Here is a 16,432-nt window from a genome sequence, read left to right as displayed (position 1 = left end):
ACTGTAGTTGGGTTTGTGGGTAATGGCTGAGCGAGGCGTCTGAGACCGGCAATGGTGCGACACACGTGATCGTGAGTGGCTGGGCTTATGGGTTGAACGTCGTAAGCCTCACTGAGAAAACCCACACTGCCGCGAAGATAATTCTAAGCCGGCTGGCTTAGAAGAAACCCACGAAATACTACAACACCACAAGGATGACAAGGAGCACTCAGAATGCTTGGAACTTGAATCACAAGCGATGAAGGCTACTCATGTGGCTTGCTTGAGTACTGGGGTAAGACACCTGGGTTAGTTGCTAGCTGGCTTATCTTAACCCTTCACACAGAATAGCTTGATAACTTCACACGATGAGCACAGCAGGGGTGGAAGCTGGCTTGGCAGACAAAATAATTGGATGGAGTAGGCTAGGCTGGACTGGACTCGGGTGTTCTGACTCCCCCACCACAGACTGGAAGCTGGCTTATTTTGCAAACTCGGGTCAACCCCTCGGGAGTAATGCAAAAAGCAGTTAACACTAATACAAAGAGACTGACCAGTGAATAATGTAGAAGCTGGTAGAGTAGCTGGCTTGAGGTAGCTGGATGGGGTGAACCTCGGTAGGCCTACTGGTAACACGAAATGGCCGTCTTGCTGGTCGACAACTTTATCTCCAGAAATCGCTGTAATCGTCAGAATTACAGGCTCACCGCTGTCACCATTTATCGTAAGGGTTCTTGAATGGAGATTTCGTAGGATAAGGTAGACACACTTGTAGGATGGTAGGTGTATTGTCAGACTGAGATGAGAGATGGAGCCCGGTGCCAAGCCTGTTCACGTACTGTAGGTCTGCCGCCGAGTGAGACCGGGACAGAGGAATGGGACTCCTCGTGAGCAACCCGTGACGTCACACCAAGCCACAGGCCTACGAGGGATCTCGTGTCTAAAGCACAGGGATGATACTAATATGCTATGCTATATAATACTGGGAATACAGGGATCAGCAACTATGCTGACAGCTGTTGTTCTTTGTGCCGTGTGTGTTGTTGTTCTTTGTGTCGTGTGTTGTTGTTGTTGTTCTTTGTGTCGTGTGTGTTGTTGTTGTTCTTTGTGCCGTGTGTGTTGTTGTTGTTCTTTGTGCCGTGTGTGTTGTTGCTGTTGTTCTTTGTGCCGTGTGTGTTGTTGTTGTTGTTGTTCTTTGTGCCGTGTGTTGTTGTTGTTGTTGTTGTTCTTTGTGCCGTGTGTGTTGTTGTTCTTTGTGTCGTGTGTGTTGTTGTTGTTCTTTGTGTCGTGTGTGTTGTTGTTCTTTGTGCCGTGTGTGTTGTTGTTGTTGTTCTTTGTGCCGTGTGTGTTGTTGTTCTTTGTGTCGTGTGTGTTGTTGTTGTTCTTTGTGCCGTGTGTGTTGTTGTTCTTTGTGCCGTGTGTGTTGTTGTTCTTTGTGTCGTGTGTGTTGTTGTTGTTCTTTGTGTCGTGTGTGTTGTTGTTGTTGTACTTTGTGTCGTGTGTGTTGTTGTTGTTGTTCTTTGTGCCGTGTGTGTTGTTGTTGTTGTTCTTTGTGCCGTGTGTGTTGTTGTTCTTTGTGCCGTGTGTGTTGTTGTTCTTTGTGTCGTGTGTGTTGTTGTTGTTCTTTGTGCCGTGTGTGTTGTTGTTCTTTGTGCCGTGTGTGTTGTTGTTCTTTGTGTCGTGTGTGTTGTTGTTGTTCTTTGTGTCGTGTGTGTTGTTGTTGTTGTACTTTGTGTCGTGTGTGTTGTTGTTGTTGTTCTTTGTGCCGTGTGTGTTGTTGTTGTTGTTCTTTGTGCCGTGTGTGTTGTTGTTGTTCTTTGTGCCGTGTGTGTTGTTGCTGTTGTTGTTCTTTGTGCCGTGTGTGTTGTTGTTGTTCTTTGTGCCGTGTGTGTTGTTGTTGTTCTTTGTGTCGTGTGTTGTTGTTGTTGTTCTTTGTGTAGTGTGTGGTGTTGTTGTTGTTCTTTGTGCCGTGTGTGTTGTTGTTGTTCTTTGTGCCGTGTGTTGTTGTTGTTGTTCTTTGTGCCGTGTGTGTTGTTGTTGTTGATCTTTGTGTCGTGTGTTGTTGTTCTTTGTGCCGTGTGTTGTTGTTGTTGTTCTTTGTGCCGTGTGTGTTGTTGTTGTTCTTTGTGCCGTGTGTTGTTGTTGTTGTTCTTTGTGCCGTGTGTGTTGTTGTTGTTGATCTTTGTGTCGTGTGTTGTTGTTCTTTGTGCCGTGTGTTGTTGTTGTTGTTCTTTGTGCCGTGTGTGTTGTTGTTGTTGTTCTTTGTGTCGTGTGTGTTGTTGTTGTTCTTTGTGCCGTGTGTGTTGTTGTTGTTCTTTGTGTCGTGTGTGTTGTTGTTGTTGTTCTTTGTGTCGTGTGTGTTGTTGTTGTTCTTTGTGCCTTGTGTGTTGTTGTTGTTCTTTGTGCCGTGTGTGTTGTTGCTGTTCTTTGTGCCGTGTGTTGGTGTTGTTGTTCTTTGTGCCGTGTGTGTTGTTGTTGTTTGTGCCGTGTGTTGTTGTTGTTGTTGTTCTTTGTGCCGTGTGTTGTTGTTGTTGTTTTTGTGCCGTGTGTGGTGGTGTTGTTGTTCTTTGTGTCGTGTGTTGTTGTTGTTCTTTGTGCCGTGTGTGTTGTTGCTGTTCTTTGTGCCGTGTGTTGTTGTTGTTGTTCTTTGTGCCGTGTGTTGTTGTTGTTGTTCTTTGTGCCGTGTGTGTTGTTGTTGTTGTTCTTTGTGCCGTGTGTGTTGTTGTTGTTCTTTGTGTCGTGTGTTGTTGTTGTTCTTTGTGCCGTGTGTGTTGTTGCTGTTCTTTGTGCCGTGTGTTGTTGTTGTTGTTCTATGTGCCGTGTGTTGTTGTTGTTGTTCTTTGTGTCGTGTGTTGTTGTTGTTGTTGTTGTTCTTTGTGCCGTGTGTTGTTGTTGTTCTTTGTGCCGTGTGTTGTTGTTGTTGTTCTTTGTGCCATGTGTTGTTGTTGTTGTTCTTTGTGTCGTGTGTTGTTGTTGTTGTTCTTTGTGTCGTGTGTGTTGTTGTTGTTGTTCTTTGTGTCGTGTGTTGTTGTTGTTGTTCTTTGTGTCGTGTGTGTTGTTGTTGTTCTTTGTGAAGTGTGTGTTGTTGTTGTTGTTCTTTGTGCCGTGTGTGTTGTTGTTCTTTGTGCCGTGTGTTGTTGTTGTTGTTCTTTGTGTCGTGTGTTGTTGTTGTTCTTTGTGCCGTGTGTGTTGTTGTTCTTTGTGCCGTGTGTTGTTGTTGTTGTTCTTTGTGAAGTGTGTGTTGTTGTTGTTGTTCTTTGTGCCGTGTGTGTTGTTGCTGTTCTTTGTGTCGTGTGTTGTTGTTGTTGTTCTTTGTGCCGTGTGTTGTTGTTGTTGTTCTTTGTGCCGTGTGTGTTGTTGTTGTTCTTTGTGCCGTGTGTGTTGTTGTTGTTGTTCTTTGTGCCGTGTGTGTTGTTGTTGTTGTTGTTGTTCTTTGTGTCGTGTGTTGTTGTTGTTGTTCTTTGTGCCGTGTGTTGTTGTTGTTGTTCTTTGTGCCGTGTGTGTTGTTGTTGTTCTTTGTGCCGTGTGTGTTGTTGTTGTTGTTCTTTGTGCGTGTGTGTTGTTGTTGTTGTTGTTGTTCTTTGTGTCGTGTGTTGTTGTTGTTGTTCTTTGTGCCGTGTGTTGTTGTTGTTGTTCTTTGTGCCGTGTGTTGTTGTTGTTCTTTGTGCCGTGTGTTGTTGTTGTTGTTCTTTGTGCCGTGTGTGTTGTTGTTGTTCTTTGTACCGTGTGTTGTTGTTCTTTGTGCCGTGTGTGTTGTTGTTCTTTGTGCCGTGTGTTGTTGTTGTTGTTGTTCTTTGTGCCGTGTGTGTTGTTGTTGTTCTTTGTGCCGTGTGTTGTTGTTGTTCTTTGTGCCGTATGTGCTGTTGTTGTTCTTTGTGCCGTGTGTGTTGTTGTTGTTGTTCTTTGTGCCGTGTGTGTTGTTGTTGTTCTTTGTGCCGTGTGTGTTGTTGTTGTTCTTTGTGCCTTGTGTGTTGTTGTTGTTGTTCTTTGTGCCGTGTGTGTTGTTGTTGTTGTTCTTTGTGCCGTGTGTGTTGTTGTTTTTCTTTGTGCCGTGTGTGTTGTTGTTGTTGTTCTTTGTGTCGTGTGTGTTGTTGTTGTTGTTCTTTGTGTCGTGTGTGTTGTTGTTGTTGTTCTTTGTGCCGTGTGTGTTGTTGTTGTTGTTCTTTGTGTCGTGTGTGTTGTTATTGTTGTTCTTTGTGCCGTGTGTGTTGTTGTTGTTCTTTGTGCCGTGTGTGTTGTTGTTGTTGTTCTTTGTGCCGTGTGTGTTGTTGTTGTTCTTTGTGCCGTGTGTGTTGTTGTTGTTGTTCTTTGTGCCGTGTGTGTTGTTGTTGTTCTTTGTGTCGTGTGTTGTTGTTGTTCTTTGTGCCGTGTGTGTTGTTGTTCTTTGTGTCGTGTGTTGTTGTTGTTCTTTGTGTCGTGTGTTGTTGTTGTTCTTTGTGCCGTGTGTGTTGTTGTTCTTTGTGTCGTGTGTTGTTGTTGTTCTTTGTGCCGTGTGTGTTGTTGTTGTTCTTTGTGTCGTGTGTTGTTGTTGTTCTTTGTGCCGTGTGTGTTGTTGTTGTTGTTCTTTGTGCCGTGTGTGTTGTTGTTGTTCTTTGTGTCGTGTGTTGTTGTTGTTGTTGTTCTTTGTGTCGTGTGTTGTTGTTGTTGTTCTTTGTGTCGTGTGTTGTTGTTGTTCTTTGTGCCGTGTGTGTTGTTGTTGTTGTTCTTTGTGTCGTGTGTGTTGTTGTTGTTGTTCTTTGTGTCGTGTGTGTTGTTGTTGTTGTTCTTTGTGTCGTGTGTGTTGTTGCTGTTCTTTGTGCCGTGTGTGTTGTTGTTGTTGTTCTTTGTGTCGTGTGTTGTTGTTGTTGTTGTTCTTTGTGCCGTGTGTTGTTGTTGTTGTTCTTTGTGTCGTGTGTGTTGTTGTTGTTGTTCTTTGTGTCGTGTGTGTTGTTGTTGTTCTTTGTGCCGTGTGTTGTTGTTGTTGTTCTTTGTGTCGTGTGTGTTGTTGTTGTTGTTCTTTGTGTCGTGTGTTGTTGTTGTTGTTGTTCTTTGTGTCGTGTGTTGTTGTTGTTGTTCTTTGTGTCGTGTGTGTTGTTGTTGTTCTTTGTGCCGTGTGTTGTTGTTGTTGTTCTTTGTGTCGTGTGTTGTTGTTGTTGTTGTTCTTTGTGTCGTGTGTGTTGTTGTTGTTGTTCTTTGTGTCGTGTGTTGTTGTTGTTGTTGTTCTTTGTGTCGTGTGTTGTTGTTGTTGTTCTTTGTGTCGTGTGTGTTGTTGTTGTTGTTCTTTGTGTCGTGTGTGTTGTTGTTGTTCTTTGTGCCGTGTGTTGTTGTTGTTGTTCTTTGTGTCGTGTGTTGTTGTTGTTGTTGTTCTTTGTGTCGTGTGTTGTTGTTGTTGTTGTTCTTTGTGTCGTGTGTTGTTGTTGTTGTTCTTTGTGTCGTGTGTTGTTGTTGTTGTTCTTTGTGTCGTGTGTGTTGTTGTTGTTGTTCTTTGTGTCGTGTGTGTTGTTGTTGTTCTTTGTGCCGTGTGTTGTTGTTGTTGTTCTTTGTGTCGTGTGTTGTTGTTGTTGTTGTTCTTTGTGTCGTGTGTTGTTGTTGTTGTTCTTTGTGTCGTGTGTGTTGTTGTTGTTGTTCTTTGTGTCGTGTGTGTTGTTGTTGCTGTTCTTTGTGCCGTGTGTGTTGTTGTTGTTGTTCTTTGTGTCGTGTGTGTTGTTGTTGTTGTTCTTTGTGTCGTGTGTTGTTGTTGTTGTTGTTCTTTGTGCCGTGTGTTGTTGTTGTTGTTCTTTGTGTCGTGTGTTGTTGTTGTTGTTGTTCTTTGTGCCGTGTGTGTTGTTGTTGTTCTTTGTGCCGTGTGTTGTTGTTGTTGTTCTTTGTGTCGTGTGTGTTGTTGTTGTTGTTCTTTGTGTCGTGTGTTGTTGTTGTTGTTCTTTGTGTCGTGTGTGTTGTTGCTGTTGTTGTTCTTTGTGCCGTGTGTTGTTGTTGTTGTTCTTTGTGCCGTGTGTTGTTGTTGTTGTTCTTTGTGTCGTGTGTGTTGTTGTTGTTGTTGTTCTTTGTGCCGTGTGTTGTTGTTGTTGTTCTTTGTGTCGTGTGTTGTTGTTGTTGTTCTTTGTGTCGTGTGTTGTTGTTGTTGTTCTTTGTGTCGTGTGTGTTGTTGTTGTTGTTGTTCTTTGTGCCGTGTGTTGTTGTTGTTGTTCTTTGTGTCGTGTGTGTTGTTGTTGTTGTTGTTCTTTGTGCCGTGTGTTGTTGTTGCTGTTCTTTGTGCCGTGTGTTGTTGTTGTTGTTGTTCTTTGTGTCGTGTGTTGTTGTTGTTGTTGTTCTTTGTGTCGTGTGTGTTGTTGTTGTTGTTCTTTGTGTCGTGTGTTGTTGTTGTTGTTGTTCTTTGTGTCGTGTGTTGTTGTTGTTGTTCTTTGTGTCGTGTGTGTTGTTGCTGTTCTTTGTGCCGTGTGTGTTGTTGTTGTTGTTCTTTGTGTCGTGTGTGTTGTTGTTGTTGTTCTTTGTGTCGTGTGTTGTTGTTCTTGTTCTTTGTGCCGTGTGTTGTTGTTGTTGTTCTTTGTGTCGTGTGTTGTTGTTGTTGTTGTTCTTTGTGCCGTGTGTTGTTGTTGTTGTTCTTTGTGTCGTGTGTGTTGTTGTTGTTGTTGTTCTTTGTGCCGTGTGTTGTTGTTGTTGTTCTTTGTGTCGTGTGTTGTTGTTGTTGTTCTTTGTGTCGTGTGTGTTGTTGTTGTTGTTGTTCTTTGTGCCGTGTGTTGTTGTTGTTGTTCTTTGTGTCGTGTGTGTTGTTGTTGTTGTTGTTCTTTGTGCCGTGTGTTGTTGTTGCTGTTCTTTGTGCCGTGTGTTGTTGTTGTTGTTCTTTGTGTCGTGTGTTGTTGTTGTTGTTGTTCTTTGTGCCGTGTGTTGTTGTTGTTGTTCTTTGTGTCGTGTGTGTTGTTGTTGTTGTTGTTCTTTGTGCCGTGTGTTGTTGTTGTTGTTCTTTGTGTCGTGTGTGTTGTTGTTGTTCTTTGTGTCGTGTGTGTTGTTGTTCTTTGTGTCGTGTGTTGTTGTTGTTGTTGTTCTTTGTGCCGTGTGTGTTGTTGTTGTTGTTCTTTGTGCCGTGTGTGTTGTTGTTCTTTGTGCCGTGTGTGTTGTTGTTGTTGTTCTTTGTGTCGTGTGTGTTGTTGTTCTTTGTGCCGTGTGTGTTGTTGTTGTTGTTCTTTGTGCCGTGTGTGTTGTTGTTGTTGTTCTTTGTGTCGTGTGTGTTGTTGTTGTTGTTCTTTGTGTCGTGTGTGTTGTTGTTGTTGTTCTTTGTGTCGTGTGTGTTGTTGCTGTTCTTTGTGCCGTGTGTGTTGTTGTTGTTGTTCTTTGTGTCGTGTGTTGTTGTTGTTGTTGTTCTTTGTGCCGTGTGTTGTTGTTGTTGTTCTTTGTGTCGTGTGTGTTGTTGTTGTTGTTCTTTGTGTCGTGTGTGTTGTTGTTGTTCTTTGTGCCGTGTGTTGTTGTTGTTGTTCTTTGTGTCGTGTGTGTTGTTGTTGTTGTTCTTTGTGTCGTGTGTTGTTGTTGTTGTTGTTCTTTGTGTCGTGTGTTGTTGTTGTTGTTCTTTGTGTCGTGTGTGTTGTTGTTGTTCTTTGTGCCGTGTGTTGTTGTTGTTGTTCTTTGTGTCGTGTGTTGTTGTTGTTGTTGTTCTTTGTGTCGTGTGTGTTGTTGTTGTTGTTCTTTGTGTCGTGTGTTGTTGTTGTTGTTGTTCTTTGTGTCGTGTGTTGTTGTTGTTGTTCTTTGTGTCGTGTGTGTTGTTGCTGTTCTTTGTGCCGTGTGTGTTGTTGTTGTTGTTCTTTGTGTCGTGTGTGTTGTTGTTGTTGTTCTTTGTGTCGTGTGTTGTTGTTGTTGTTGTTCTTTGTGCCGTGTGTTGTTGTTGTTGTTCTTTGTGTCGTGTGTGTTGTTGCTGTTCTTTGTGCCGTGTGTTGTTGTTGTTGTTCTTTGTGTCGTGTGTTGTTGTTGTTGTTGTTCTTTGTGCCGTGTGTTGTTGTTGTTGTTCTTTGTGTCGTGTGTGTTGTTGTTGTTGTTGTTCTTTGTGCCGTGTGTTGTTGTTGTTGTTCTTTGTGTCGTGTGTGTTGTTGTTGTTCTTTGTGTCGTGTGTGTTGTTGTTCTTTGTGTCGTGTGTTGTTGTTGTTGTTGTTGTTCTTTGTGCCGTGTGTTGTTGTTGTTGTTCTTTGTGTCGTGTGTGTTGTTCTTGTTGTTGTTCTTTGTGTCGTGTGTGTTGTTGTTGTTGTTCTTTGTGTCGTGTGTGTTGTTGTTGTTGTTGTTCTTTGTGCCGTGTGTGTTGTTGTTGTTCTTTGTGTCGTGTGTGTTGTTGTTGTTCTTTGTGCCGTGTGTTGTTGTTGTTGTTCTTTGTGTCGTGTGTTGTTGTTGTTGTTCTTTGTGTCGTGTGTGTTGTTGTTGTTCTTTGTGCCGTGTGTTGTTGTTGTTGTTCTTTGTGTCGTGTGTGTTGTTGTTGTTCTTTGTGTCGTGTGTGTTGTTGTTGTTGTTCTTTGTGCCGTGTGTTGTTGTTGTTGTTCTTTGTGTCGTGTGTGTTGTTGTTGTTCTTTGTGTCGTGTGTTGTTGTTGTTGTTCTTTGTGTCGTGTGTTGTTGTTGTTGTTCTTTGTGTCGTGTGTGTTGTTGTTGTTGTTCTTTGTGTCGTGTGTTGTTGTTGTTGTTCTTTGTGTCGTGTGTGTTGTTGTTGTTGTTCTTTGTGCCGTGTGTGTTGTTGTTGTTGTTCTTTGTGTCGTGTGTTGTTGTTGTTGTTCTTTGTGTCGTGTGTTGTTGTTGTTGTTGTTCTTTGTGCCGTGTGTTGTTGTTGTTGTTCTTTGTGTCGTGTGTGTTGTTGTTGTTGTTATTTGTGCCGTGTGTTGTTGTTGTTCTTTGTGCCGTGTGTTGTTGTTGTTGTTGTTCTTTGTGCCGTGTGTTGTTGTTGTTGTTCTTTGTGCCGTGTGTGTTGTTGTTCTTTGTGCCGTGTGTGTTGTTGTTGTTCTTTGTGCCGTGTGTGTTGTTGTTGTTCTTTGTGCCGTGTGTTGTTGTTGTTGTTCTTTGTGCCGTGTGTTGTTGTTGTTGTTCTTTGTGCCGTGTGTGTTGTTGTTGTTGTTATTTGTGCCGTGTGTTGTTGTTGTTGTTCTTTGTGCCGTGTGTTGTTGTTGTTGTTCTTTGTTGTTGTTGTTCTTTGTTGTTGTTGTTCTTTGTTCCGTGTGTTGTTGTTGTTCTTTGTTCCTTGTGTTGTTGTTGTTCTTTGTGCCGTGTGTGTTGTTGTTCTTTGTGTCGTGTGTTGTTGTTGTTCTTTGTGCCGTGTGTGTTGTTGTTGTTCTTTGTGCCGTGTGTGTTGTTGTTGTTCTTTGTGCCGTGTGTTGTTGTTGTTGTTCTTTGTGCCGTGTGTTGTTGTTGTTGTTGTTCTTTGTTGTTGTTGTTCTTTGTGCCGTGTGTTGTTGTTGTTGTTCTTTGTGCCGTGTGTTGTTGTTGTTCTTTGTGCCGTGTGTTGTTGTTGTTGTTCTTTGTGCCGTGTGTTGTTGTTGTTGTTGTTCTTTGTGCCGTGTGTTGTTGTTGTTCTTTGTGCCGTGTGTGTTGTTGTTGTTGTTCTTTGTGCCGTGTGTTGTTGTTGTTCTTTGTGCCGTGTGTTGTTGTTGTTGTTGTTGTTCTTTGTTGTTGTTTTTTGTGCCGTGTGTTGTTTTTGTTGTTCTTTGTGCCGTGTGTTGTTGTTGTTCTTTGTGCCGTGTGTTGTTGTTGTTGTTCTTTGTGCCGTGTGTGTTGTTGTTCTTTGTGCCGTGTGTGTTGTTGTTCTTTGTGCCGTGTGTGTTGTTGTTCTTTGTGCCGTGTGTGTTGTTGTTCTTTGTGCCGTGTGTGTTGTTGTTGTTCTTTGTTGTTGTTGTTCTTTGTGCCGTGTGTGTTGTTGTTGTTCTTTGTTGTTGTTGTTCTTTGTGCCGTGTGTGTTGTTGTTCTTTGTGCCGTGTGTTGTTGTTCTTTGTGCCGTGTGTGTTGTTGTTCTTTGTGCCGTGTGTGTTGTTCTTTGTGCCGTGTGTGTTGTTATTGTTGTTCTTTGTGCCGTGTGTGTTGTTGTTTTTGTGCCGTGTGTGTTGTTGTTGTTCTTTGTGCCGTGTGTGTTGTTGTTGTTGTTGTTCTTTGTGCTGTGTGTTGTTGTTGTTGTTCTTTGTGCCGTGTGTGCTGTTGTTCTTTGTGCCGTGTGTGTTGTTGTTGTTCTTTGTGCCGTGTGTGTTGTTGTTGTTGTTCTTTGTGCCGTGTGTGTTGTTGTTGTTCTTTGTGCCGTGTGTGTTGTTGTTGTTCTTTGTGCCGTGTGTGTTGTTGTTGTTCTTTGTGCCGTGTGTGCTGTTGTTCTTTGTGCCGTGTGTTGTTGTTGTTCTTTGTGCCGTGTGTGTTGTTGTTGTTGTTCTTTGTGCTGTGTGTTGTTGTTCTTTGTGCCGTGTGTGTTGTTGTTGTTGTTCTTTGTGTCGTGTGTGTTGTTCTTTGCACTGTGTGTGTGCGGCCCAAGTTTTGACAATTGATTTGTTAACGAGTCTTCCCTGTAGGTGCGATGGCAACTGCTGCTGCTGCTGCATATATATATATATATATATATATATATATATATATATATATATATATATATATATATATATATATATATATATATATATATATATATATATATATATATATATATATGTGTGTGTGTGTGTGTGTGTCTGTGTGTGTGTGTGTGTAGGTGTGTGGGTAGGGTGACTAGGAAGAGAGAGAGAGAGAGAGAGAGAGAGAGGTCAGGTAAAGGTGATAGTATATAACTCTCTCTCTCTCTCTCTCTCTCTCTATGGGGAACAAAGAGACTGGGGACGGATGACTGGGGAAGGACAGAAAGAGTTTGGGGAGGCGGCTGGAGAGTTTAGATGGATAGGGAGGAGGGATCACAGTGGGAACATCACCCCTGAAGAGTGGTAGGGATAATGTGTCTTGAGGAGGATACACACACAGCCTGGGGGAGAAGGGGAGCATTCAAGTCTGATCCGAGGAAGTTCAGGGTAGTCCTAATTCCCTTGATCAAGAGCCTATTCATCCGCCCACCTGCCCGCGAAGGGACACCTTACATGTGTTGAAGGGGAACAACTGCCTTCTTAACACCTGCCAACACGCGCAATGACCCTCAGACACCCGTCTGGGTCCCGGACACCTGACATGTGTTGAAGGTAAACAACTGCCTTCTCAACACCTGTGTAACCTCCCTCTACAATAATTGCCACCTGGGTTCCAGAGATAAGCAGATGGAAAATATAATAGGTGAGACATATGTCTAACAGTTAGGTGGTCAGTCCCCTCAGCCAGGCTAAGGGGACTGATCACCTCAAAACTACGCCTTCAAGGGCGATGGACAGATCACATCGTCTTCACAGCTCTATTGCTGCTGTTAACTTTCCTGTACTCGACTGAAGTAGGCGAAACGTTCCGGAATAAGGACACCTAACTGTTGCACATGTGTCTTATTCAAATGGAAAGGAGCCTAAGAACACCAGAAAGGAGAAGCACTGTAGTTGGCTTATGCTAGGCAGGTCCTTCTCTAATCCACTCACGCATTTCTCCGGCGTAATTGCAAAGGTACGCCAAAGTTTTAGCGTCAATGACCGTACTTGGTAGACTGTGTTCCACTCTTTAGCGAGTGGACGAACTTCGACACACTGGATGGTGGAAGACACGGAACACTCTTTGGGCGATGTTGCGAGTAGCCCGACACTCTGACAGTAAAATCTTCCGACGGGAAGTCATCCGCACAACAGACGTCAGGACCACAGCTAAGTCACGCTGACCTTCGACTCGCCAGTAGTAAAGAAGAGAACATTCTGTAGTACGATACTTTATGAATGACGTGTGTTACGCCTCTGCCTGCCTCCACTGGTGCCTCCTCCTCCTCTTCTATCTCATCCTGTGCCTCAGAAGCAACACAAATACATTCCGGGACAGCTCATATTCTCCAGATTCACAGTAAAGCCTCCGTAATACCCTATAAACATTGTCAATAACCTATCATCCTTACTTTCCCTGGTAACCTCTCACACTAGATCTACCTCGGCCACTTCACTTCACTCAATATATATATATATATATATATATATATATATATATATATATATATATATATATATATATATATATATATATATATATATATATATATATATATTTATTTATTTATTTATTTATTTATTTATTATCACATTGGCCGATTCCCACCAAGGCAGGGTGGCCCGAAAAAAAAAAACTTTCACCATCATTCACTCCATCACTGTCTTGCCAGAAGGGTGCTTTACACTACAGTTTTTAAACTGCAACATTAACACCCCTCCTTCAGAGTGCAGGCACTGTACTTCCCATCTCCAGGACTCAAGTCCGGCCTGCCGGTTTCCCTGAACCCCTTCATAAATGTTACTTTGCTCACACTCCAACAGCACGTCAAGTATTAAAAACCATTTGTCTCCATTCACTCCTATCAAACACGCTCACGCATGCCTGCTGGAAGTCCAAGCCCCTCGCACACAAAACCTCCTTTACCCCCTCTCTCCAACCTTTCCTAGGCCGACCCCTACCCCGCCTTCCTTCCACTACAGACTGATACACTCTTGAAGTTATTCTGTTTCGCTCCATTCTCTCCACATGTCCTAACCACCTCAACAACCCTTCCTCAGCCCTCTGGACAACAGTTTTGGTAATCCCGCACCTCCTCCTAACTTCCAAACTACGAATTCTCTGCATTATATTCACACCACACATTGCTCTCAGACATGACATCTCCACTGCCTCCAGCCTTCTCCTCGCTGCAACATTCATCACCCATGCTTCACACCCATATAAGAGCGTTGGTAAAACTATACTCTCATACATTCCCCTCTTTGCCTCCAAGGACAAAGTTCTTTGTCTCCACAGACTCCTAAGTGCACCACTCACCCTTTTCCCCTCATCAATTCTATGATTCACCTCATCTTTCATAGACCCATCCGCTGACACGTCCACTCCCAAATATCTGAATACATTCACCTCCTCCATACTCTCTCCCTCCAATCTGATATCCAATCTTTCATCACCTAATCTTTTTGTTATCCTCATAACCTTACTCTTTCCTGTATTCACTTTCAATTTTCTTCTTTTGCACACCCTACCAAATTCATCCACCAATCTCTGCAACTTCTCTTCAGAATCTCCCAAGAGCACAGTGTCATCAGCAAAGAGCAACTGTGACAACTCCCACTTTATGTGTGATTCTTTATCTTTTAACTCCACGCCTCCTGCCAAGACCCTCCCATTTACTTCTCTTACAACCCCATCTATAAATATATTAAACAACCACGGTGACATCACACATCCTTGTCTAAGGCCTACTTTTACTGGGAAATAATTTCCCTCTTTCCTACATACTCTAACTTGAGCCTCACCATCCTCGTAAAAACTCTTCACTGCTTTCAGTAACCTACCTCCTACACCATACACCTGCAACATCTGCCACATTGCCCCCCCTATCCACCCTGTCATACGCCTTTCCCAAATCCACAAATGCCACAAAGACCTCTTTAGCCTTGTCTAAATACTGTTCACTTATATGTTTCACTGTAAACACCTGGTCCACACACCCCCTACCTTTCCTAAAGCCTCCTTGTTCATCTGCTATCCTATTCTCCGTCTTACTCTTAATTCTTTCAATAATAACTCTACCATACACTTTGCCAGGTATACTCCTGGAGTTTACCTGGAGAGAGTTCCGGGGGTCAACGCCCCCGCGGCCCGGTGTGAGACCAGGCCTCCTGGTGGATCAGAGCCTGATCAACCAGGCTGTTGCTGCTGGCTGCACGCAAACCAACATACGAGCCACAGCCCGGCTGATCCGGAACTGACTTTAGGTGCTTGTCCAGTGCCAGCTTGAAGACTGCCAGGGGTCTGTTGGTAATCCCCCTTATGTGTGCTGGGAGGCAGTTGAACAGTCTCGGGCCCCTGACACTTATTGTATGGTCTCTTAACGTGCTAGTGACACCCCTGCTTTTCATTGGGGGGATGGTGCATCGTCTGCCAAGTCTTTTGCTTTCGTAGTGGGTGATTTTCGTGTGCAAGTTAGGTACTAGTCCCTCTAGGATTTTCCAGGTGTATATAATCATGTATCTCTCCCTCCTGCGTTCCAGGGAATACAGGTTTAGGAACCTCAAGCGCTCCCAATAATTGAGGTGTTTTATCTCCGTTATGCGCGCCGTGAAAGTTCTCTGTACATTTTCTAGGTCGGCAATTTCACCTGCCTTGAAAGGACTTATCCCCCTATAATTTTTGCACTCTCTTTTATCCCCTTTGCCTTTATACAAAGGAACTATGCATGCTCTCTGCCAATCCCTAGGTACCTTACCCTCTTCCATACATTTATTAAATAATTGCACCAACCACTCCAAAACTATATCCCCACCTGCTTTTGACATTTCTATCTTTATCCCGTCATATATATATATATATATATATATATATATATATATATATATATATATATATATATATATATATATAGAGATATAGATATATATATATATATATATATATGTGTGTGTGTGTGTGTGTTCAATTAAGAGTTCTATTGATGAGATATACAAGTTAGTATAGTGCAGTAGCGACACTGGCTGGTCAGAACACGGGCGACAATCAGGGAACTGAAGGTTGAACTTCCACTCTTACCTCTGCTGGATGACTGTCGCTTCATAGAAATAGTAATAAATTCACCGGGAGATTTTAACCCTGCAGAGTAAAAGCTTCAGATGACAGACAACGCTTAGCATTCAGAGCTTCAGATGACAGACAAAGCTTAGCATTCAGAGCTTCAGATGATAGACAAAGCTTAGCATTCAGAGCTTTAGATGACAGACAAAGCTTAGCATTCAGAGCTTTAGATGACAGACAAAGCTTAGCATTCAGAGCTTTAGATGACAGACAACGCTTAGCATTCAGAGCTTCAGATGACAGACAACGCTTAGCATTCAGAGCTTTAGATGACAGACAAAGCTTAGCATTCAGAGCTTTAGATGACAGACAAAGCTTAGCATTCAGAGCTTTAGATGACAGACAAAGCTTAGCATTCAGAGCTTTAGATGACAGACAAAGCTTAGCATTCAGAGCTTCAGATGATAGACAACGCTTAGCATTCAGAGCTTCAGATGATAGACAACGCTTAGCATTCAGAGCTTCAGATGACAGACAACGCTTAGCATTCAGAGCTTCAGATGACAGACAACGCTTAGCATTCAGAGCTTCAGATGACAGACAACGCTTAGCATTCAGAGCTTCAGATGACAGACAACGCTTAGCATTCAGAGCTTCAGATGATAGACAACGCTTAGCATTCAGAGCTTCAGATGACAGACAACGCTTAACATTCAGAGCTTCAGATGACAGACAACGCTTAGCATTCAGAGCTTCAGATGATAGACAACGCTTAACATTCAGAGCTTCAGATGACAGACAACGCTTAGCATTCAGAGCTTCAGATGACAGACAACGCTTAGCATTCAGAGCTTCAGATGACAGACAACGCTTAGCATTCAGAGCTTCAGATGACAGACAACGCTTAGCATTCAGAGCTTCAGATGACAGACAAAGCTTAGCATTCAGAGCTTCAGATGACAGACAACGCTTAGCATTCAGAGCTTCAGATGACAGACAAAGCTTAGCATTCAGAGCTTCAGATGAAGCATGCTGACGATCAGTTGACGGCTGGTCATTACCAACTTTCTGAATCGATATCCAGTTATAGTGGTAGTTAATCATGTGTGGGATGGAGGGTCAGGTCAAGCCTTGACCCGTGGGGGGCCACGAAGGTTGCTATACATAAACTAGGGAGTGAGCTAAGTATCATGAGGGGTGAGTGGGTGGACTCGACTCAATACAGTGCCTCTCACTGCAACATAAATGATGATGATGCCTCTCACCCTTCCTCTATCTTAGACCACTCACCCAGAGAGAGATCATCCGGCGGCTTTGAAAAGAGACTGGAGAAATATATGAGTGGGAAGGGCTGGGTTTGATTAGTGTCCTGGGTACGGGAGTAAATTCTTGGGAAGCTTCGGGAAGGGGTGGTTTTGATAAGGACCTGCATTGTATGGGCCAGTAGGCTTTCTACAGTGTTCATTCGTTCTTATGTTCTTAAGGCAATGCCGCCGCCCTGGCTTCTTGACAGTACCACTAAGTCACCCAGATCAGAGTTTATCACAAATAAGCCAGTAATCATTGCTGGCCTGGTTTATAGTGACACAAGCCACTGAATTTAGCACAGTATAGCCAGCGATAACTGCTGGTCTCACTCAAGACAGGATTTCTGTTAGATAAATTTAGATTTAGAAAGAACATAGATGAGTATTTGTTTTCAGATTTGTCGATGCGTGAAACAGTCTTCCGAGTAGGGTGACTGAGGCTAGGACCCTGGGTAGCTTTAAAAAGAGATTGGACAAATATGAGTGGGAGGGGTGGGGCTGGGTTTGACTGGTGTTT

Source organism: Cherax quadricarinatus, chromosome 35, assembly GCF_038502225.1.
Source record: "Cherax quadricarinatus isolate ZL_2023a chromosome 35, ASM3850222v1, whole genome shotgun sequence".
In the NCBI taxonomy this organism is placed as follows: domain Eukaryota; kingdom Metazoa; phylum Arthropoda; class Malacostraca; order Decapoda; family Parastacidae; genus Cherax; species Cherax quadricarinatus.
The sequence above is the reverse complement of the archived record's forward strand: the minus strand, read 5'-3'. Positions refer to the sequence as shown.